Genomic DNA, 23534 nt, shown 5'->3' with positions numbered 1-23534 from the left:
CAGATTGTAGGAACTTGTTACAGTTTAATCACAGGACTGGACAATACATCAAGAACAGCATATATTGCGATAGACATGTGATAAATATAGCCGCTCAGCCTCTTTATATCTTAAGTCGGTGGCTTCAACTAACTCACTCGCTCTCTGGTTACCTAGCAACTCACTCATTCTTTGACCGATCACCAATCTTTAAAAATCATTGGCCAATATTAATTGTTTTGGTCAGAAAAGTTGTTAAGTTGGCAAACATGGGGTGAACATAGTGACTGATTTATCATGCACCTCTAATCCAAACTTTACTGTAAAATGTGCAACTGCAACACGAATCACTGGAAGTGTTAAAATATGACTAATAAATGACATGAAAATTACCAATAGTCTGCTTTATAGCACCAAACTATTTATGAATATTTACCAGAATTTCTAAAAAGAATGAAATTCAATCCAAAAATGTTGTTTTGGATTAATTTGGAGTAAGACTGCAATGCACCTAGTTTCTAATTATTGTACTATAACACTTTTCACTACAGTTCTGCATTTAGTTAACCTGTCCAGTGTGTAATTAAAGCGCAGCTACCTTATTTAACATGTAATTAAGATTATTACTAACTCTTAATACATCAAGGTTAAAAAGTGAAAAATGACATTTCAGCAGCAGAACACACACATACACACACAAAGAGAAGCTGTACTTGCTTCATCTCTGTTTTTTTAAAATAAATTTTAGGGTGAACCATTTCTTTAAAAAGATCACCCTCTGAAACAAATTTTGCGCAGACTCCTGCGCCCTCTTACTGTAGTTCCCATAATCAATCAGCGCTAGCAGACACACAGCAAGAACAGAGTTCAGTGATTTATAGTTCTGATTATTCCTTCCTCGGCTTATATCACCAGCTGAGGCTTGATACTGGAGGTGGATTCACCGGAAATAAGATGCTAATTTCAAAGTTGAGGGTAACATTACTTTCTAATCTGAGGGAACAAGAGGAGAAATTTTTTCTTGTGTAGGTGAACCTCATTTTCAAGAATCTGTCAACAAGAAATCAGGAAGTGATGTAGCTCAGGTGGAGCGTCAGTGATGGAGTTATATCTCTAATCACTCAAAGCTCAGCAGCTGTCTGAGTCGCTTGTTACAACAACTAAAGAAACACCTTGAACTTGTGTGACATGCACCCACCTGTCACGCATCACACACACACAGGCTCAGCTTTGAACATTTGCAGGGAGCAGCGGGCTGGAGCTGTGAAATGGGGAGGATTAGTCACTTTGTCAGGAGCCGTATGAGGCCTCTCTCAGGTGGACGGCGAGCCACGGGGGGCATCTGCAACAGAGAGAGGGGTGAGGACAAATTAGACGACCAGAAGGAAAAGACAGAACAAAAAAAACACTTCAGAGACAAAAATGAAGACAGAGTGAGGTAAAGGACACGGAAACGAGACAGAGGAAGATGTTGTGACTGATCATTTAGCCCCAGAAGCTCAGCGTTTGACAACGCTCTAACTCTTCTCACATTTGCATCGCTCACATCATTCTGACTCTCACTCGCATGCGGGGGAAACACTGCGGGGAGAGTGCGACCGCCAACTTCCCCGTGTGCGGTGTTCGTTTTGGGTTTTTTCAGGGTGGCGAAACGGGCAGCAGGCCCGGCCCCTGGACGGGGGAAGAGGAAGGAGGGTTGTCGACTCAAGCCTGAGCAGGAGGTGTGGGATCCAGAAAGCTGAGGGTCCCATGTGAGAATGTGGCCATCGTCAGGCGCTGCCGTGGCAGGCCTCGGCACCATCTGTGCTCCCAGCAGGACGCCCAGCGCATTCGCCGCCACCCAGACGCATATGGACACACAAAGGTGCTCACTTTCTCTCCCTCCCTCCTTTTGGATGTGCAGACACACACACACACACACACACACTCGCAGGGAGAAACACACTGGGGACCGCAGAGGGAGAGATGAGAAAGAGGATGATGAGTTTGTTGATTGCGCAGTGAACACATCGCGTCTTGATGATGATGCTGATGTAAGTGTGATGACTTCAGAGGCACCATTAGTCAGCAAACGAGCCAGCTGTGATTTGACATTCACATAAAATCACATGTTTAATTTCCATAAAGGACAGAAAGGTAGTGTTTGGAGCCTAAATGAAAACTACAAGCTGTTCTGCGGCTCAATTTTAGAAGCTAAAGATGGAATATGCCCACTTCTTACAGACGAAACTAAAGTCAACGTATATTTGCCTGAAGATGGAGGCCAAAGTTTATAGTTGGAGTTGCATCATAAATTCACTTCCTGTAAAGATGCTTGAAAATGTTTTTATTTTCAGCTCTGTCTACTGTTCAAAATGAGAACTAGATGGCTTACGTTGCCCCTCACTGGAAGGTATAAAAGCCAAGAGAGCCTTGGTCATGACTGAATTCTCCAGAGACGGTTGTAAAGGTACAATCGCAGCTTTCAAGGGACCCTAAAGAACAAAGCTGTTTGAGTCACGTCATCAGGTCTCACCTGATGACATGAGTGGGAGCTGAAACCCATCAGAACAATGGGAGTAAATGCACTGGAGTGAACAGTAATCAGACTAAGATAGATTATTGTACTAAGCAAGGCACTAAAATATTGTGTCCAACTAAATCAATGCAGATCTTGATAGACCAAATCAATCACAACTACAGAATTAATTCTTACACTCTGTACAAGTTTTACTCAGTTGTGAGCAGAAGAAAACTTTTCTTTTCTACTAGTAGGTGACCTTCTCATCTGGGCATCATCATCTTGGTCTCCATAAACTTTAAACTCCTATTCAAAGTTTGTCATAACCCAAATAGTAAATGCAGCAAACATAAGAAGGTGCTCTGATTGCACAAGATCCTATGATCCTTTGACCTACAGATTTACCCTGAACACACCATCCTCACCATGAAACAGTGGTGTCAACATCATACTGTTGGGATGCTTTTCTTAAGCATCCCAACAGCTTCCCTAGACTTAATAAGAAGACGCAAGGAACTAAAATACAAGGTTATTAATTGAGGAACACAGGTGAAAGTCTGAAGAATGAAGTGTAGTTTCACCTTTCAGCAGGACAATGACCCAAAACAGAGTCAGAGTTACGATGAAATGGTTTAAATCAGATCTACACCCAAATGAGAATCTGTGGCAAGACTGAATGTGTTGGTTCGCCACATAAAACTCTAACTAAACACACTAACATTTTGGTTTTAATATAACAAAATGTGAAAAGGTTTATGGAGCATGAATGCTTTCTGGCTGTGAAGTTTTCAGTTCAGTTCAGCAGAATGTGATACTGCTTGCTAGCTCAACCATTGACTTTGGTTCTATGGAATAATGCCTTCACCTGCTTGTCTGGGCTCTTTGCACGAACCAAAGGATCATCAATCCAGTTCTTGCCTCCATCTTTCATAGTCTCCATTACACCCTGTTCTGCTCAGCTTCCTACAGCTCTTCCTCCAACCGGCTGACCCTCCTGCTATGGCCTGAGGCCCCCCTCTGAAGATGCACCTGCCCCCTTCAAGGTGTTGGTGAGCTTTCCTCTTTCACCCACCTCTATCCTTCAAGCAACCTACTAACCCCATCTTCCTTTCTTTCTCTTCATCCCTCTGCCCCTCCATCTAGGGCCTCCAGCTGGCTGATGAGTTCATTAGTCCCACAGCTCAGCCAAGGAGCATGGCAGTGTTTGGGCCAAACTGGGAGGCCAACGGGGGGCCCCTGGTGGCCAATGGGCACAGGCCACGGTCATTGGAGTGGAGTCAGAAAAGTCCCCCAAATGTCCCACATGTCGATATGTGGGCTCTGTTTATTCTTGGAACTCGTAGACTATTATTTCGTACATTACCAATCTGGTTTGGGACTCGATTCGCTCTGAAACTTCAGCGGTGAGAGCACAAGGCATTGTGGTTCCACGCAAACAATGGGTGGAAACAGATTTCTAATAATCCCCACAGGTTGCAGTGACATCTGGCCCCACACTTGAGCGTTGGCTCAATTAATTCGGAAAACACAAAACAAAAAGCGCCAGGGGCAAAGATCTGGGGGACTTAGCAGAACGCTTTGTGTTTGTGTGTATCAGTGTGTGTGTATTGATTATGGCATTAAATCAACTCAGCTGTGGTGTGTGAATCCAGCTCAAATTTATTGGGGTATACAGCTGCTTCTGTACGTGGAGATTCTTGGGTAAAAACAAAAAGCTTAATCTGTTACATTTACTCCACTTCTACCTTTTCCTTCCTCCTCTTCCTCTCTCAGCAGCGGGTCATCTGGGGTCAGGGCCTCCGTGGCTGGGCTCAGGTGTAGCCTCAGCTGGGCAGGAGTGGGGGGGAGGAGGATGGCGAGAAGCGAGGAAGAGGGAGGTGAGGTGGAGAAAGTGGAGGCAGCTTAGGTGAACCATGAGAGAGTCCGTCAGGAAACGGGGAAACAAACATGTGTTCACGCAAATAAATAAAAAAAGAGAAAGGGAAATAAACAAAAAAAATCAGCTTTGTCTCTCACCCCTGTTTTCAACACCTCCCCCCCTCGTGTTTTCTCCTCCCCTCTGCCGCCTCTCTCGCTCCTGTTCTCCTGGGAGCGGCCTGGCCGTGCTCGGCCTGAACGCCATCTGCTGCATAATGTACCGGGATGGAACTCCAAATCCTTCATTTCCACTCGCTGCCTGTCATCCTGGGCGTGCGCGCCCACTCCACTCGGCCGCACGCGTCACCTAGAAAAGGGTGCGAATGCTTGGACTTGTGTGAGATCTCATTTTACGGATGCTGTGACATCAGCTCATCCAGAGACGATGCTGAGTGATGGCGTTGAAGCTGTAAAACTTGATGCCAAACGTGTGTGTGGTTTTGTGGTAAAAGGATTACTTCCCTGTTTTGGACATGCCAGTCTGGTAGTTTTCAGTCTCCGCAGAGGGAACGAAACTCTGCTAAGCATGCAGCCTGTTTGTCTTTGGTGATCCATTTCCAGAAGTAACAAAAGCTCTAAATGAATCATTTTTTAAAGCATGAACTCTGGGGAAATTGAGCAGAGAGTGGCACCTTGCCAGAGATGCCTCAAATTTGCTTTTTGTTTACAAGTTAACACACAAAAGTGCACACACAGAGTCGTGTTTAAGCACCCCGCCCCTCTCGGCAGCGCTGGTAACCTGGAGGTGCAAAGAGTTGTCCCTCCAGGTCCCTGTGGGGCCACGGTGAATTGGGGGGCCATCTGTTTTGTGGTAATAAGCTTTCCCTTCCTTCTGCTTCGGCTCATTCTCCCTTCTTCCTCTGTGCGTTTGTTTGAGTTTCTGAAAGGTTCCCCGTGTTTTCCATGTCTCGAGGCGCGCGTGAACACAAAGGCACAAGAGGACGCAATGCTTCTGGACACAGACACAAGCTCAACCGGTGAGCTAAAGAGAACAGAGGCATGGTGAAATATCACACAGTGAACTCTGAACCCTCAACCTCAGTCCATTGCTGCTGACATAAAGAAAATGTGACACATCGGAACCTCACATGAACCCAAATGCCCATTGCCTCAAGCTACTGTAAAGCCAATAGGGTCTAGATTTGAGATTTTCTTTTTCTACGCTTCCACACTTAAAGATAGACATGCCAATATCCCAACCACATGGGCAATGTGTGAGGAAACTGCTCAACCAGCCTAGACGTTGACTCTCTTTGGTTTTGTCTTGTTTGTTGTAGGATTTCTAACATCAGAATTACACAGGTATCTCTAGCTACACATGAATCGGATACTTTGACATCTACTTTGGTCTATGCACGTGTCCGCCTTTTAATTGATCCTATTTATCAAACAAAGGTTCTAAGAAAAGCCAGTAAAGCCAGTAGATTACATGCTTTTAGAGTCTTCACATTCAATTTGTATTGATTTGTACAGACTTTAAACAGCCAGTACATTTTGCTGGTCTCCAGGTTGAATGACCTTGCAGAAGACTTTTCAGACACTTTGAACTGACAGCTCAGTAGGTGGAGCCATGTTACCTGTCTGTCAATCCTCTCCAACTTACGAATGACACTGGAAAAACTGAACCTGAATGCAGTCTGTAAAGGTATGACATGATTTGACCAAGAGTTGATGACAGACAAGTTCAAGAATGTTGGATTCCTGGTCACGTCAGATGGGAACACCCTTTCTGACACCTACATAAGGTTGAAAGTTGAAAAGAAAACAACTCACCAGTGTATTATGTAACCAAAGTATGCCTGAAAACTTCAAGATAAAAGGTAAGGTAAAGATACTCCAGTGGATGCTTGGGTTGTGCAATTCATTGGCTAAAAGGAGAACTTTTCAAACTGTTAACCATGAGTTGAAGAAGACTGAAACGATGCAAAAATCTTTGGAATCTGGTCACAGACACCCATACAAGGGTCAACATCGAATGGCTTAGTGGAGTAAAAGGCAACAAGAGACTTTTTTTCTGGGGACATCCAGGGCTAGTCAAGCTGGGAGAACCCTGTACAATATCCTCCATAAGTGTTGGTTCCGCCCCCCCCAAAATGTTGCATTGTAGTGCTGCAGTTAACAGTAGTGGCCTGCTAACTCAGAGGTGAACCTCTCATGCATCATCCCCCTCTGCTGGAGCCCCCTCCTTGACACACTGTGGCTGACCACCGTCTGATTGTTTAAGTTTGGAGAAACATTCAGCATTAGAAGGCACTTGATCGATCAGGAGAGTTGCCATGGTGATAGTGTGATGTGATGGGGAGAGGTTGAATTGAAAGGGAGTGGTGAAGGAGAGGCTGGTGGTCTTGAGTTTGCTTCAACGTCTATAAAGACCTAACTGTAACTCGCTCTGCCCGAGCCTGACCTTTGTATCTGAAGGGAGAAATAAACAAGGTTTGTAAAGTAAGGCGCTTCTTTGCTTTGCCCCCAACAAGGTGGAAATGGCAAACCATGTTAGAGGCAAATAAACCATGTGTGTGCAGCTGTGTCTCTGCTGCTGAACGTGCCAATTCAAACCTAACACCACACATATATGTTTCATTACCCGGTGTGCATGACAACATCGATATGTCATCTGATATTGTTCATTATCCTGGCTGTGGCATTATCCGATTTTTCCCTACCTATGGCAGCTTTCAATACGCTCATGAGTTATATCATGATTATGAGCAGTCTAGGTGCTGAGATACTGTTTGCATCTCATTGAAGGAGAATGAAGCGGATCAATAAACCAGAGGGGACTGAATCAGGGGGCCTCTGCATGTGTGAGATGTGTGTTTGTCTGCACAACGGCCTTGGGAGATCACAGCGCACAACCATTTATGGTCTCAAACAGCATCTCTCCTTCTGCCTGTAAGAAGAGTGCTTTTTTAGTAACATTTAGGTGTACCAAATATCTAATCACACAATGTGTCAGGCTACAGACGGCTTTGTTACAAACTTCACGAGGCTATATCTCTTCTGCGGCGCAGCGGGCAGGCCGTCGGGCAGACAGCCAGCAGCCGGGCTCTCGCTCGCTCTCATTTAAGAGCAGATTTACAAGCCGTTTGCGACAGGAGCTGAGGTGCCTTTTCAGGATGCGTTCTGCCTAGTTGGGATGTGAATACATCTGTTGTGTCATCCAGAGTGCAGCAAACAAGCTGTCAGGCAGTCTGTGTTATGAATTTGAAAAATCGGAGCTCACTAATAGCTCAGGGGCTTTGTTGGCTTGTTCAGAGAAAATATACTATTTGACAGAATAGCGTGAGCCGGTTACAGGTATCGAGGTACATCGAGGGGTGTGCATGAGTGCTAGCCCACTTAACTGTTGCTACCGATCAAATGTTCTTGCTTACAGGAGAAGTTGTTAGTTGGCAAGACAGGGTATCTGCAGTTTTCAGGAAGTCAAATTTAAGACTATTTTGATGCCACCTTGAATAACATTTCTGTAAAAACCTCACATATTGAAAATCTAGGTTTAATACCTTTGAAAATATATAAATAAAAACACAATGTTGGAGCAAAATTACACTAATTTAATGCTCCATCCCCTCTATTAATCCCAACTTCTGTCCACATTTCTGTTTGTGCCTTAAATGAAGGGGCTGCCACATGCTTCACTGCAAACAAAAGGGAGGTTAGATTTATTCTTCATTTGGGGCAGTGTGGGCGGCTGTGGAGGGAGGGGAGAGGTTTATGCATGGGCATAACCCGGCCCCTAAAGGAAGGCCCCCGCTGCCAGCTGCCAGCCATAATTAAGCAGCCGCGCAGTGTCTATCACTGATTATGTTTGACCCGGCTAATAAGGCGAACGTGTGCCACCTACGTGTGGCAGGAGAGCGCTGGCCTGCGTCACAGCGCCCATTGTCCTTTTCTAGATGAGGTTATTAGTGTGATGTATTGCTGATGCCAGAAATGGATGTGTTGCACAAACATTGGATGCTTTGATGATATATTTCTTGCTGTAATGTATGATGGGATGTTGGGAGCAAAAAACTGTCAACTTCTCAGGTGGGAGGTTAAGCCCTGAAGATTGCCATTGGCAAAGATCACTACTGAGGGTGCGTTGTCATGTATTGGTGGGTGTGTCCTCTGTCAAATACTGACAATGCTGTCAGTATTGGATGGAAACAATATTTTGGCAAGCCAGCCCAATCAGTACTGAATGGCACTTTCACATTTCTTTATTAAGCTTTGACAATGATTTTTGGTTAAAGCTGAGGTCAGTTTTGAAGTTGGGTGAAATTTCTCATCGTCTTTTGGAATTTACCGACTTGAAAACTTTAGATGACAGAAAAAAGTGGGGAAAATGTTGGTCACCATTAGCTAAAGTCAAGATTTTCACAAGAACATTCTGCTGCATAAACACTAAAACATTAATATAAGATTCTAAATACTTGAAGAAATTTTAACAATCAAAAACCAAAACTTTAACACAGATGTTGAACTTTATTCAACAGTAAGTTTGTATGGAATGGTTAGTACATGAAATATTTTCAAAGTTAATAAAAATGCTAAATGACTAATTAGCTCCTCTCCACTACTAGCGCATAAGCTCACTACTAGTGACATCACATAGGATCAGGGACATAAGGAAAATCTTCCTTCATGTAAGTGTTTAATTTTCTATTCACAATAATAAAAATTGTGCAAAGATTTTACAGTATCAACAACTACAATGACAAAATAAAAATTTCTCTTGGAAAGGAAAGTCATCCATTGTCCCATTTGACTAAACTACAAAACAACGGAGGAATTTTTTTGTACGTTTTTTCTCATTAACCTGCCATATTTTTTGCAAGTTGTTTTTATTGCTGGACCACATTAGGTGTTTGCCAGCAGCCTGTTCTCAATCAATCCCAGGTGATTTTATTTTATATTTTTTGCTAGAATCTGCAGGATTCCAACCCCCAATCTGAGAACTAATAAGTTTTTAAGTTTGTATTTTTACACACTGTTTAACGAAGCCACATGAGGAGGTTTTTGAGCATGACCACTACAGGCTGTTTTTGGACGTTCACAGGTGGACTTGCAGCTGTCCTCAGACCATTGTCCTGCGCTTGAACTTAAGGTCAGAACATCAGTCATTCTCTTTCAGTGTTTTCTGGTTGAGAACAGAAACACAGTTCCATCAATCACAGCTCAACATGCTCAAACCTTAACCTTAATATTTTCCCTCTCTTTACGGTCCTTATTCTGCTTTTTTGTTCCCCAAATTATCTTTTATTTAGCTCCATCCATATTCTAATTTCTGTTAAGGAAAGTGTCGCCACAGCATGATGCAGCTAACACCATGTTTTTCTGTGGCTATGGCATGTAATTTCTTTCCACCTGAAATGTTCTGCATGTATGTCTAAAAGTTAGATTTAAGTTTCACCAACTTGTTCTTCCTGATGCAATTAATGTGTTCTTAAAGATTAATAGAACGTAATCTGGTCATTTTTAAATGGGTCATTTAGAATAAAACAGCATCCAATACGAGGTTATATGTTCTACTCAAACATAATTGTGCTGAGAAATGTTTATTCCTGCTTGTGCAAATATCACAGTCTCCCGAAATGGCAGTCTCAGGGAGGGGTATCCTTTAGTAACTGGCTTCGCCTGCATGTTCACCAACACTGCAGTAATCAGTATAAATTAATAATAGGTGATCAAAGTGCTTAATTTAATGGCGGCTATAAAAGATTAATACCTGACATTATCCGAGCTGCTGTGCTGTTGGGGAGAACCATCCATGCCTGAGGTAAACCAATCACACCTCTATGAATATGACATTAGACACATTGATGCAATGTCTTCCATCAACGTCTGCCGGTCTTCAACACAGCAAGTCTGGATAGAAAGTCTGCAGAGTGTGACTGGTCTATTTCTGTCTCTGCCTCCCTCCCTCTCTTTCTCTGTTGGGTCCAGAGGCGAGAGATCAGTTCAGAGTGGAGGAGAGCTGGTGTTTGGCCTGAGGGGCCCTTGGACACAGATTCTGTCATTGTTCCACAGCTGCCACTCGGCCCCTCCCGTCCCCAGCTCCAGTCTGCGACCGTCCTCACCTTAAGGGCGTCCCCTGCTACTCCGCCTCCCTAATGAAGAGTGACACGCGTCCGGAGGATCTGATCTAGTCCGCAACTGGGCCCTTGCCTCCTCTGTTTTGTCTCCTATTATTGACTGCGGTGGCTCACACTGAGTTTGTGGTGATGAGAGTGCTGTATACCCGAGAGGCATCAGTCCCACATCGAAGGAACGAGGGGGGAGGCTCAAAGGGCAGATGCAATTGTATGGATTCGTCAGGACCTAATTGTCTTTATTCATGAGCTGCATGATTGATATTAGGAAAAAATGAGACTCCCTAATTGTTCTCATATGAGGAATTTCTTACAGGCTCACACTCTGGATATATATCGATGTGTGTGTGGGCGTGGGCGTGAGTGTGTGCACTGCTGGGTGAGATATCAAACTGACAACTCCTGAAGGGCATCTACACAGTCGTCTCCCAACATATCACTTGAAATAATTCATGTGGCTTTGTTGTCCTTTCTGACAGTTCTTAGCATACATGGGATCCGGTTATTTCCAAAACACCAGAAACAAGAAGACATTCCAATCATTTTAGGTGTTTTTTTTTAGGGCTTTGGTCATTTTTATGAAAGCTAAAGCAAGATGTTCCTTTCTCAGAATTGACTTTGCACCTACAAGGAGTGCTTTTCTCCAAGTAACCCAAAAATTGTCATACGACCAGAGAGTCCTCTACAGATTAGAAAGTTTGAATTCTTGTTGAGTTTTAACATTGAAGGTAATTGCTGATGGTGTCAAACCTTGGATGAATCTTTTGATCAATGAAGTGATTAAATATTTGAAAGTCTGAATGTGTAATCAGCAAAGAACTCCCACTGAATTGAATCAACTTTGATTCTTTCAAGAAAAGTGGGTGGAATCCTTCCAAAATGACGTCCGAAAGGATCAAATCAGACAGATTCCTTCATCGTTGTACAACTATACGGCTACTTCAACTCACTAAAACCACAGAAACATTAAGTGTACACCGTTACTATGATTTGACACTACTCCTACAAAGTGCAATAAAAAGGATCCATCTGTTTAATTACCTCCGTATTGCTCAATTCTCTTCAAAATATAGTTGTTTAAACTTCTTAATAACTTCCAACAGCAGTTCAAAGAAGGTCCATCTGTCTAATGCCATATAACTGACCCATTCTAGCATTTTGCATCTGATTAGGGCATCCCAGCGACTCATCATCCTCAAGGGAAAACACCTTGAGTGGTCAGGTAAGCGTGAAGTAATGTTTTAGGGTTTATGTGGGCCACTGTACACACACTTACACACGCAAAATGAAGATAAAAGCATGTGTGGGGACGTCTACGCAGGTTTGTGTGAGTACAAGTGTGCATATATGCGTGCACCCATCAGTGTAATGTGATAAACTCCAGCAAAGCACATACCTGATGCCATTAAATGCAATTTCCCATGTGTGTCAGCGAAGCCATTTGTCAGCTGCTAACACTGCACGCTTTATTAAAAACCTCATCCGCTTCAATTAACTGCACCCGCAAAGCAGTTTAACTCCACTCTAATCCTGTCAAGATGTTTAAACAGGCCTTACGTACAGTAGGTACATCATTTCAAAACCTGCCAGTGAGTTTTCCATGACCCTTTATTCATCATTGTAACTTGAGGTTTAAGTTCAGGCAGGAGCAAGACGAGATGAACATTCCCTTAGTGCCGATACCTTCATCCTTTGTGGTAATCGCATTCCTTTTGGTGCATTTAGTCTCAACTTGTGTGCCAATCTTAAATCTATTTCTTGACCGTAATTGCAAAATTTAATGGCTTGCAACTGTAAAATTCAACGTTAATTTTTGTGCAATAAGCACCAGCTGTGTCCCCTTGCAGTTTGTCTCTTTGGTTAACTGGATTTCAGCTGACAGAAGGCGAGGCACAGACCAAAAACATAGAAAAACGGAACTGCTATTCAAACTTTTGAAGTTTAGATGTGATGTCTTGCTATATCACTAAACAGAAAACCTGTTATTCAGTTGCATTGTCATTTCTGTTAAATTCCTATAGTACAAGAATAAATAGTCCACTAGAATCTTTATACTGGACGCACCGTACCACCTATCGATTAGCTCTACCTGAGCATCTGTTCGTGGGTGAACAATATTAGGCAATACGTCAAAAATTTTTCCTTTAATTTGATGTATTAGAAGCAGTAAAACATGAACAAGGTGAAGGATTTGAGAGAGTTTGACAAGGATGAAATTGTGATAGTCCCTCCCATGAGTTCTGATTCTCCCTGAGATCTTCTCCCAATGGAAATGCTTGAAAACTTTCACAACAAGGCATCCAAGAGACATCCTTAGATACCTGAATCACCTCAGACGAGTCCTTTCCTTTCTCCAACTGAACCAGATGATTGAGGTTCTCACACTGTCTTTAAACGTGATCCGAAACATGCTATTGCTGCAGACCAAATGTAAATGATATTACATAATGGCTTTCCCCTGATACTTTGCTTTAGGGGAAAAGTGACCAAGAATACTAAAAGGAAAGATCATATCAAGGGAAGCTTAACCTTGCCAAAAATGTCCTCAATTTCAAAATTTTTAATGATGTCTAGGTTGAAACACAGACATCATAGAGGTGACTCCAAATAGAAGTCACCTCTATTAGACTCAGCATCTTGGTCATTCATTCAAACAAGAATATTCCAGGCTTCTGTGTTCATCACTTATTTTTTAAGAATAAGGGTTAGGTGACCATATGATGCTAGCTGGCTGGGGGGATGTAGTGATATTCAGTGGTGACAGTTTCCTATCAAACTAAGTACAACTCTAAGATTGTATAAGAAAAAGATTGATTTCTTGAAAAAGTTGACATTCCAAGTTTAGTTTAGCAACAAAAAAATTAGCTGCACTGTTTACAGATTTAAATGGCTCATTCTGGAGTTTGCCATTACTGAGGAGTTTTGAAGCAAGGTGTGTTGGGAAAGGCTGAGTGAAAGATGAAGCAGTGTTGTGAAATTTTATGACAGAACACCAAGACAAAAAAATAAAAGACTGTAGGAGCTAAAAAAACAGCTAAGCTGAAGCACAAATCCCATGCTTAGCAGTTGTTACTGTGAAAAGAATTTGGAAAATGGCTTGAGAGTTGACGATTGCATATAGGTCACTTCAACTGACTCACTGTGTGCACCTTGGAAATGTCTTGCCTCTTCATTTTACACTATGATTGACTAACAACTAAGGACTAAAATGATTCTTAAGAACAGACTTTATGTTGAGAGAACGCTGCAAATAATCATCTGTCCATTCAAGAGGAAATCATGCATCACTCGGTATATTTTTATCTAGGATTAATAGCATTAACATTAACGCCAACAGCAGAAAATATATTTCTGTTATCACTCTGTAACTTACAGTTTTTTATTGCTTTGTGATGCAGTTAGTTTTTATTTTATAAGGTGGAAGTGTGTTACATGTTTTATAAAAATGTATCTTAATTTTTATGTTTGAAGATTATTGAAAACCCCTGAGTGAGGTAATAATTGTGCATGAAAAGGCTAGTCGAATATTTAATCTGAAAATCAGCTTCAATGGTCACACTTCTCAAAAAAAGCAAAATGAAAGCCTCCTTAAATATTTCTAAAGCGAATCCTCTCTGAAGGTCCAATACTCTATTCTCCAAGGATATCACACATGTTCTTTCCTCCATTCCCGTTTTCAACACACACATCCAAACACACGCATTTTCCTCTCGCACACACACACACGCCCATGCACGCCGTCATGCCAGCAGGGAGGTGATGGTTAGCATGGTGCTGTCACCAGGGGATGCAGGGTGCGGTTTGCAGGAAAGCTAGAGGTGTAAATTGGGTGAGTGTTGGGTGCAAAGCCTTCTTGGTGGAGGCTTGGTGCTCCGTCTCTTGATGCTTTGCCCCCTCCCACCTCCATCACATCGAGATACAGGTGGAGGGGAAGGTAAAAAGAAATAGAGTGATGTATTTTTTTTATACTTTGTCTTTCACGGCTGCTCTTTGACCCTCTTGCTTATTTTCTCCATTGTCCAACACACTATGATACTTTATTAGATTTAAAACAAGGTGAGAATCAGGAGGATGGATTGAATGACCAGACAAAAGACGGGGAGTGTGACTGTGCTGACCAGGAGTAAACAGGTTTATGCCATAATTTCATATCTTTCCACTTGACGTTGATGAAATTTGAAAGTGTAATCAGCGAAACGAAAGCGCTGGGCGAGCAGGTGTGACTTGCCTTTGATCATAACGGAGACCAATTGCAATTATCCCCAAAATGGCTTGACGGCGGTACCAGGGGGCCGTTTGCAGATTATGTATTTTTAATCAGAGTTGTTAGCAGCTGTGATGGATGCCCGTTTTACTCATACGAGCATCTGATGGTGTATGTCACGTTTGCTAGCGGTGAATTATCACCATGTGTGAGCTGTCCATTAACTGCATGAAGAGGTATACAACCCCCCTGGTGCTTGTGTAACACCTTGCTTCACTCACCTGGTGTATAGGAAGATGTTTCTAAAGTGCAGGATTTGTTTTACTGAGGGTTTCCTTACTAAATTCCATTATTAGATTCTTTTGTACAGATTCTTTTACCGATGGCAAATAAAATTCTCTTATGATCCTAGTTTTTGTGGCACAATGGTCAATTCACGCACAACCAAGACAAATGCATTTTTCTAAATGTCTAATATAGTGAAAAAATAACAAGATATAACTCAGTTGTGCAAGGAAACACTGTTAGAGTCTTGAGCTGCATTTAAACTTTCTTCTAGTATTGTTCTAGATTTACCAACTTTAGATCAGTTTTGACCAGCGTTAAACTGGATGAAAAAAGTCTTCAGTTTGGTGTTTTGATCTCAACTAGCCATTCTTTTAAAGAGACTTCATAATTTATTTTATTTGTTGTTTCGGTTGTTTTGTTTATTTATTTTGGATATTTAAAACGTCTTCCAGTTCCAGGGTTAAATGTTCATTAGAACTGAAAGTTTATTGATCTTTGAGAATGTGTTCTTGTGTTATTATGTCATTATATTACTTGACAAAGGTCTCAAAAGAACAATATTATCGTTTAATCGCAATTTATCGTCCAGTAAAATTTGTTACTGTCACAGGCCTACTAATTATGCCCAGTTGGTTGCATTGGCTTTATTTTTATTTTGGAAAATGCAAGTAAAAGGGAGTTGAATACAAATACACAATGCGCTTTGCTGGTTTTTATTTACAATTTCAACTCTATGCACCACTTTATGTTGGTCTATTAGATAAAAGCCTGTTAAAATACACTAAGTTCTTCAGTTGTGTAACTGATGCTACATAGATTATAATATGGATGAAAGCGCGTTCATATGGAAAGAATAATCCTGGCAGCTGCATTCTGAGTCCTTTTGAAAACATTCCACATGATTACTTCTAATTAAAAGGACATTTATTACAGTTTACATAGCATGAATAGTCCATATTTGCAAAGACCAAAGTCTGTATTTGCCTGCCCGTGTGTGTGTGTGCGTGTGTTTGTGTGTGTGGCCCCTAAGTCGACCATGTGCTAACCCCACACAGCTGCAGAGCCCCCTTGAGGGTTTGTCGCGCGGGCAACAGAAGAAAAGCAGAAACGAGCGGTTGGGGATGGCGGTGTGTGTGTGTGTGTGTGTGTGTGTTGGGCACTGAACACTTATTTCCATCCCGCAGTACTCTGGCAAAGACATCGCACACCTCTGCAGTTGGGTGTCTCTTGTGCTATTGCTCAATCTTTTTAGGCCTGTCAGTTAGGGTTTTCATCAGGGTATTCTCCAGACAGCGAGGTTGGAAGGCTGATTGTGTGCTTCACTGAGGGAAATGCGTTTCCTCTGCGCGGTAATGTATGCACGCAGGACGCCGAGGACAACACAAGTTGGCTCCTCAGGAGGAATTACCATCAAGAGATGTGATTGCTTTCTTTACGGCACATGTAAAATACAATACATATCCATTTGTTTTGGGGTCCAGTGCTTCAGCTGGGTAACTTGCTGTTAGATTTTCCCTTATTTTTTGTTCATCTCAGCTGTGTGGTGCAAATTTTTACTGGTTTTCCTTTTCAGATGATCAAAATGTTAATTTCAGACAAAGGTAACCTGAGCAAAAATAAATTTTTTAAAGGAAACCAACAAAATAACCCAGGCTATATGCAAAAAAATAATAACATTTGCTCACACACCTAATACATGACTTTTTCCCTGACACTTTAGAGGAAATTTGGCCCATTTTTGTTTGCAGAATTGTTTTAATTCAACCAAGTTGAACATTTCCAAGCATAAACAGCATCTCAAGTGTAGAATCCCCATTTTAGCTTCTACATTTTCACTAGGTCAATCCAAAACTTTCATTTTGTTCTTGTTTTTGAGTCGGTGGCATGCTTCAGATCATGGTCCTGCTGCATAATCCAAGCACTTTTGGGCTTCAGCTCACAATCTGAAGGTTGACTTTCTCCTTGAGGATTTGACGGTTCATAGTTCTAGTTATGCATGTTCGACTGTCATTAACTTTTTTTCTCCTCTAGTTTTGTTAGTTTATGGTAAATAAAATAAGTTGTAACCCTTTTCTGTTTTATTAAAATTTGTCACCGCTATGGGTTCCCCACCCATTTTTCACAAATGTGAGATGAATCTTTGTGCTTTTTTTAGTATCCTGGCATTTAGAAGCAGTTCTGCATTTTTGGGACCTCCTACATGTGTGGTTAATGGAGCCATTTTGGTAGGTCTGCCTCTCTTGAGAAGGTTCCCCACTATCTGATGTTTACTCTATTTGTAATTGATAATGGTTCTCACTGGATTAGTAATCCTTTCCACACTGAAAGATGTCACAGTGTTCTTGAATGTTTTTTTTTAGTTCGGGTGGCTTTTTAAGCTCTTTTAGCGTATTCATGTTGTCAGACAGCCTCTATTTAAGTGACTTCTTGAGCGGTTACAAAATTGAACTCCAAAAATTGTGATAAATTAAAGTCAATTCATTATTTAACAAGGAGATATTTTGAAACATTTATAGGTTGGATTGTTAGATTTTTTTCATCTAATAAATACAAACTGCTTTTAGTGATTACTTAAAGGTAATATTAAGCATTTTAGCATTTTTATAGAATTGTAAGACAGGTAGAATCCAGGTGGAAAGCGATAAAACAGGAACTGAGGACTCTCTGGTTCTTCAAATATCCCTGTCAATCAAACACCGTTTCCTCTGAGTGCGTTTTCTATCTGTCAAGGGTCATAGAAAGTGAGGATGAGACCCATCCCTCCTCCACCTCCATCCCTCCCTCCTCTCCTGCTCCTTAGAGGTGTATCTCCACCTTGTGCATCACGTCTGGGCATGACCTGTTGCTAGGTAACCCTGGGTCACAGCTGCACACCATGGCAGACCTTTTTTTATTTATCAGTGAGTTATGTGGGAGACGGGGGCTGTAATTTATTAGTTTGGTATTGGGCAGCCAGCGCAAGTTTGGGATTGTAAAAAGAAGAGACGTCTACAGCTCATCAAAATGCTTATTCCGATCCGGGGGCCTCGGCCCGCTCAAGAGATTCACAACAGAGGAGATCACAGCATTATAAATTCATCCGCTTTTTACTAAGAAAATCAAGCATCTCCAACAACAAAGCCAATGGTAATGCACTTTCCATGCTGGTAATTGAACAGATGTGGTCAGCGCTCAGAGGACAGCGGAACAAGAACTCATCTCAGTGCAATATGTGACTGATTCATGTCCAAGGATGGAGTAGCTACAGACAAATAGTGTTATCCAGCTTTGTAGGCAAGACCGAACCCCGCCACTGTGAACATACAACTCAACTTTTATCATTCTAACAAAAAGAATCACGCAAGTTTCATGAGCTTTATTAGAAAAATCAGAAGAGTTGGATGAACGAGTGTTTTGGTTTTAAGTCTCCAGAAGCTTTTTATCAGATGGGTCATTTATAAGAAATTTTAATGGCCATTCAAATGTGAATTTGACTTGTTGCTCTTGATGAGGCTCAGTACAAGTAAAAACCCTGAACCTTGAAGATGGAATATATTTCTGAAAAATTACAACTCATTCACGGTGCTTCAGAGAAACAAAAAGCAGTGGTGCATAGGCCTGTCACAATAAAAAATTAATTTATTAATCGCATGATAATTTACAACAAACTCAATCATTTTCACCTGCATAATTTATCATTTTTCTCTTTTCTCTCTGTTTCTCCCAAAAACGGGATGACAAAAGTCCTCAGTCTCAACTAACCCCTTTATTGAAGGACAATTTTGTTTACAGAGACTTCATAATTCATTTTATTTGTTGTTATGTTCATTTATTTTGGAAATTTAAAATATCTTCCAGTTCCAGTGTTAGCCCTTTGTTAGAATTCAAAGCATATTGATCTTTGAGAATGTGTTTTTGCACTATTATGCCAATATCTTTGTATTACCAGACAATGGTTTCAAAACCAACAATATTCTGATTTATTGCAATAACTTCTGGGACAATTTATCGTCCAGAAAAATTTGTTATTGTGACATTGTAGTGCATTTTCTATAAAATCTTTAAAAAGCCGATTTTGATCGGTACAGATTTTATTTAGAAAATGACGCTAAGTTGGTGACTATTGTGTGTGCAGAAGCAAGCGGAGAAAAATGTAACAGTGGCTGATTTTCAGACACTTGCTGAGGTAGATAAAATCGGTTTAAGTATCGGCTGATCACTGCAAAATAAAACAATCAGGACCTTAAACAAAAAGGTTTCTTCTCCTTTAGGGATTATTATCTTCTTATATTCAGTGTTGTTGATTGTTAATTAACAAGCAACATGTGCGTAAAAATGTTTTCATATAAATAAGTCAAATAATTTGTGAAATATAAATAAAAACATAGAAAAATGATTATATTTTCTACAAATATAAGTATTTTTTTAAAATGTTTGATTCATATTATTTTGATTATTATCTTAAATTTTGCTTAGTGAATCTGTGGACAGACTGCTACCCTCTGAGACGCTGACAGTTTTTGCAACACTTTGCTGCGATATTCATTCACGGTGCATCTGTTGCTCTTAGCTCAGCCACTCATCTCCATCTTATCCCAACCAAAGCTCGCCGTCGCATCCCTCAAAGCTTTTGTTAAATTCCCTCTCCTTAATGTGCGTGTGATGAATATTTTTTAGAAGCCTCCTCCGGGCCAGAGCTGATCAAAACAAATGCACCTGCACTTTTTTTTTTTTTTTTTTCCTCCTTGCAACTCCAACTCCCCCAGGATGGGTAAAAATTGACTCCCTGGCTTCCTCCATGAGGCAATTATGTGCCATCTGTTCCCATCCTGGTTGTTCCAGCTCGTTTTGTTTCTGCGATTGTTCGTCTAATATCATAGGCCTGAAAGTGTTAGAGAGGACGTGGCGGTGGAGGGGGGACAGAAATGAGGAGTGGCATGAGGAGGAATTAATCGAATCTAACAGCCGAACCAGATCTTCCACTCTGAAAGGAGATAGTCCCACTAGAATGAGGACCATTACCATATTCATCACCTAATATTGCCTTTTGTATGCAAAGTGGAAGAGAAGAGCGCAATATGAATTTCTGTACTGTCTTCCTAATTCCATGTATGAAAGAAGCTTACAAACTTATTCTTAATTGTTTGTTCACAACAAGTCCACTTAGTAGCTAATTTATTGTGTTGTTCGCATTTATTTTGAGGTGATAATAAAAACCCATTGTCCCCCGCTGTCATATTAGGCCCAGAAAAATATATGTATACATGTATGTATGTGGTTGTTCTGCTGCCATGATGAATCCCATTATTGTTTTGTTACAGTAACTATTGGGGCCATTACTCTCTGCCACACAGACAGGCTGGGAGCAGCATGTAGATTTAATTGCAGTGATGTCGCAGGCGAGGCGAGCAGCTGGATCGGAGACTTTTAACAGTGATATCAATAACGGAGCGCCACCTCAGGCCCGTATGATTTCCCATCTCTCCTGACAGAGCGAAAGATGGAAATAATCAGTCATGGCACCCAGCGAGACAGCCTGTAGGACCCCGTGTGACATCCAGCAACAGTGACGGCTCTGGACCCAACTGTGTCCAGGGGGCAGCACTCCCTTTGTGTGTGTGTGTGTTTGGGAGTGCGGGTGGAGATAATTGGTGAGAAGGTGTTGGGTGGAACTCTTGCTGCTCACAGGTCGTCTTATTAGATACAAAGACAAAATTCAACACCACATCCACAACGTTGTAAGACTGGGCAGCAGGGGTGCACCGATTGTCGATTACCGATATATAAAAAGCCTGACCTGCCGATTCTGTCTGAAATGTTGCTAAATATAGCAAGAAAGTCTTAAGGTAAATACTGTCAACATGCAGATATGAACTGGTGGGCCAGTCGAACCTCTCTCAAGGCAAAGCAGAAGAGGGTAGTGGTTGATTTTTAGATCTATATTAAGATAGATCAGCTTCATGTGTAAGTATCACCAATTTCCCAACATTAAGGAAATTGGCGCTAATAAATCGGAGTACCGCTAGTCAGCAAGACTGTGTATAGTTCTCTTTTAGGGAAAATCTGAAGAAAGTCTACCCCAATTTTTGTTCCTTTTGGGATCTTATCTACCTCAGCAAAGGTCTAAAAATCAACCACTGTCCTCTTTTGCTTTGCCTTGAGAGGTTTGACTGTTAGCCCCGTCAACCAGCTCACGTCTGCACGTTTTCAGTTAACAAGTTGCTACATTTAGCAACTTTTCAGACAAAAATAAAATCAGTATTGACCAAAATTGAAATGTCAAGTTTTTTTAACGATTGGAATCGGCCGAACAATGGCAATCGATGAACCTGTAGTTCAACTATCCTTAAATCTTTCCTGTGGAAATACAAAAGAAAAACTACAAAACATGATGGTGGCAGTATCATGATGTGGGGATGGTTTTCATGAACAAAGACAAGGAAGATCTTCAGTGTATTTTACTGGGATTTTATGTGATAGAGCAACACTGAAGTGCATAATTATGAGGATGACCATTAATAAAAATGTTATATAAACAGATTCAATGCAAATAAAGCTTTAAGTGTCTTTTCACATCTAGAAAACAGTCATTCCCCACTGTATGCGAGTCTGGACTTTGACTAGGCCATTCCAACACACAAAATGTAATTGCTTCACTGCAGGATTTTCTTATTTTTCTCTGTTCCAGCCTCTGACAGGTTTTCTTCCACAAACTCCTCAACTTTGATTACTTTTCTTGTCCTTGTTGAAGAAAACCACAACATCATGCAGCCACCACCATGCAGGATAAAACAGTGCTGCATGGTGGTGCTATGTGAGACGGTCAAAACATGTTATTTTTTGTACAATATTATATGTTTTCTGAGGCATTTCTTCCTTGTTTATACTGAAGAAACAAAAGTTAAACTCCTGAAGAAGGGAAACAAATATCCAAAATATTGCTGAAATTTCTTTTCACTAAATGTTTAGATGAGACAAAGTAAACATGTCAATTTAAAATTCAGTGCTGATCAATTTTAAGTTGTAAAACTAATTGTACTTTTGATTGACACCAAAGCAGGTGAAGTTTCTCATGCATAAAGACACAAATTCACTCAAGCAAAATGCAAAAAAATTAAGATCTTGTTTTGGAAACCCAATAAAAAGATGAACATGTTTCCATAAGAACAAGAAAACAAAATAATTTTTTTTTTCTGATCAATCAGAGGCAATTTTGCTGATAGTTTTTGCTCTGTATCTGTATATTAAACTATATCAGCCAGAATTGTCTTATTTTAAATAAAACAAATCAGGCAGTCGGAGGTGAGGTCTTTGTATTTGCTGACATCTAGTGGAAAATTCTGGTATGCACTTATGGTGAGACGAGTGTGTTCATATGAATTTAAATGAGTAATTTAACATTTTATGTATATTATGTATAGATCTAGAAAAGAAGAAACTGTTTGCATTTTTATTGGAAAGGTAAAATAGACAGATACAGTTGATAGGATTAATATTAATGTATTGTTTTGTGGATTTTACCAATTTTAAATGTCATGGAGCTTGTTGAGACATTGCAGCAGGTGTATTTTAACAGTATAACAGCACAGTTCACAACACCGGTCTTCTAAGAAACTTCTAAGAAACCAACAAATTCTGCCTTTTTACTTATAACTCAAAGAAAAAAAAAAATCAAAATTCAGCGTAAAAAGGCAAAATTCTGATTGTATTTCTGAATTCTGATTTTTTTTACTTTCAATTCTTTCTTTGCAATGGAGCTAATCTTCTTCCAAAAGTAATAATTAGGTAAATATGTCACCAGTTTTAATTATATCCTTAGCTGTATTTCAATTTAGATCGTGTTTTGAAGGACTTTAATACACCATCAGGCCACACTAATGTGATTTTACGCATCATATATAATTAACATTATTAAGAAGATAGATTATAAACAAGTTAAACTCACCACTTCTATGTCCTGTCAAAGTAGAGATGTAGTCTGTTAAGTGGATGAAGTTATCTCCCAAACATCACTGTAGGCTGTGTGCGAGCACCAAACTTCAGGATTTTATGGCTCATCTATAAATTAAAAAAGATAGAGAGAAAGAATCAGAGTCTGTTGTAAACAGAGGATATCAGCTCACCTGAATCATACTGGTGTTTTGAACGAGGAAAAATCAACAGATATGAAGTTTGTATTTAAGACTCCACATACATTTGTAGTCGGCCGCAGGGTCGGTGGTTCACTTTTTAATTTTTGCGATTGAATTTCTGCCAAAAACAACGTAATTGTTTAACCTGAACAGCTTATTGTGTAACCTAATTAGCGACCGAATCTGTAAGCTAGCGGTTAGAAGCCTGAGGACTCATGTCGCAATACTATTATTAGCCAACGCATTTCTTTAACGGCTGTGTTGGTTTTGGCAGGTTGTGTAACACAATGAGGCTTTTGGAGACTTTTCAGGATTCACACTGTCAATTCACACTCTACTCGAAAGGAAACGGGTGCTGTCAAGCCCGTTTTCCTCCATCCATCTCAAATTTCCTGGATAATATGCAGCGCATGCGCAGCACGGAGCACGTCTTCTTTTACATTTTAATGGAGGTTGGCAAC

At 40.8% G+C, this 23534-nt stretch overlaps 1 long non-coding RNA gene across 1 annotated transcript; it reads right to left on the bottom strand.

Moving 5' to 3' along the window:
* Positions 1 to 8: 8 nt before the first annotated feature.
* Positions 9 to 23534, bottom strand: LOC116715997 (uncharacterized). Its single transcript, XR_004338333.1, has 3 exons — positions 23136 to 23534; positions 22887 to 22999; positions 9 to 1321 (listed from the first exon to the last, which is right to left on the bottom strand). It is a non-coding gene; the product is annotated as an uncharacterized LOC116715997 (long non-coding RNA).

Source organism: Xiphophorus hellerii, chromosome 24 (assembly GCF_003331165.1).
Source record: "Xiphophorus hellerii strain 12219 chromosome 24, Xiphophorus_hellerii-4.1, whole genome shotgun sequence".
Taxonomy (NCBI): Eukaryota; Metazoa; Chordata; class Actinopteri; order Cyprinodontiformes; family Poeciliidae; genus Xiphophorus; species Xiphophorus hellerii.
This window is presented reverse-complemented; position numbering and strand designations above follow the sequence as displayed.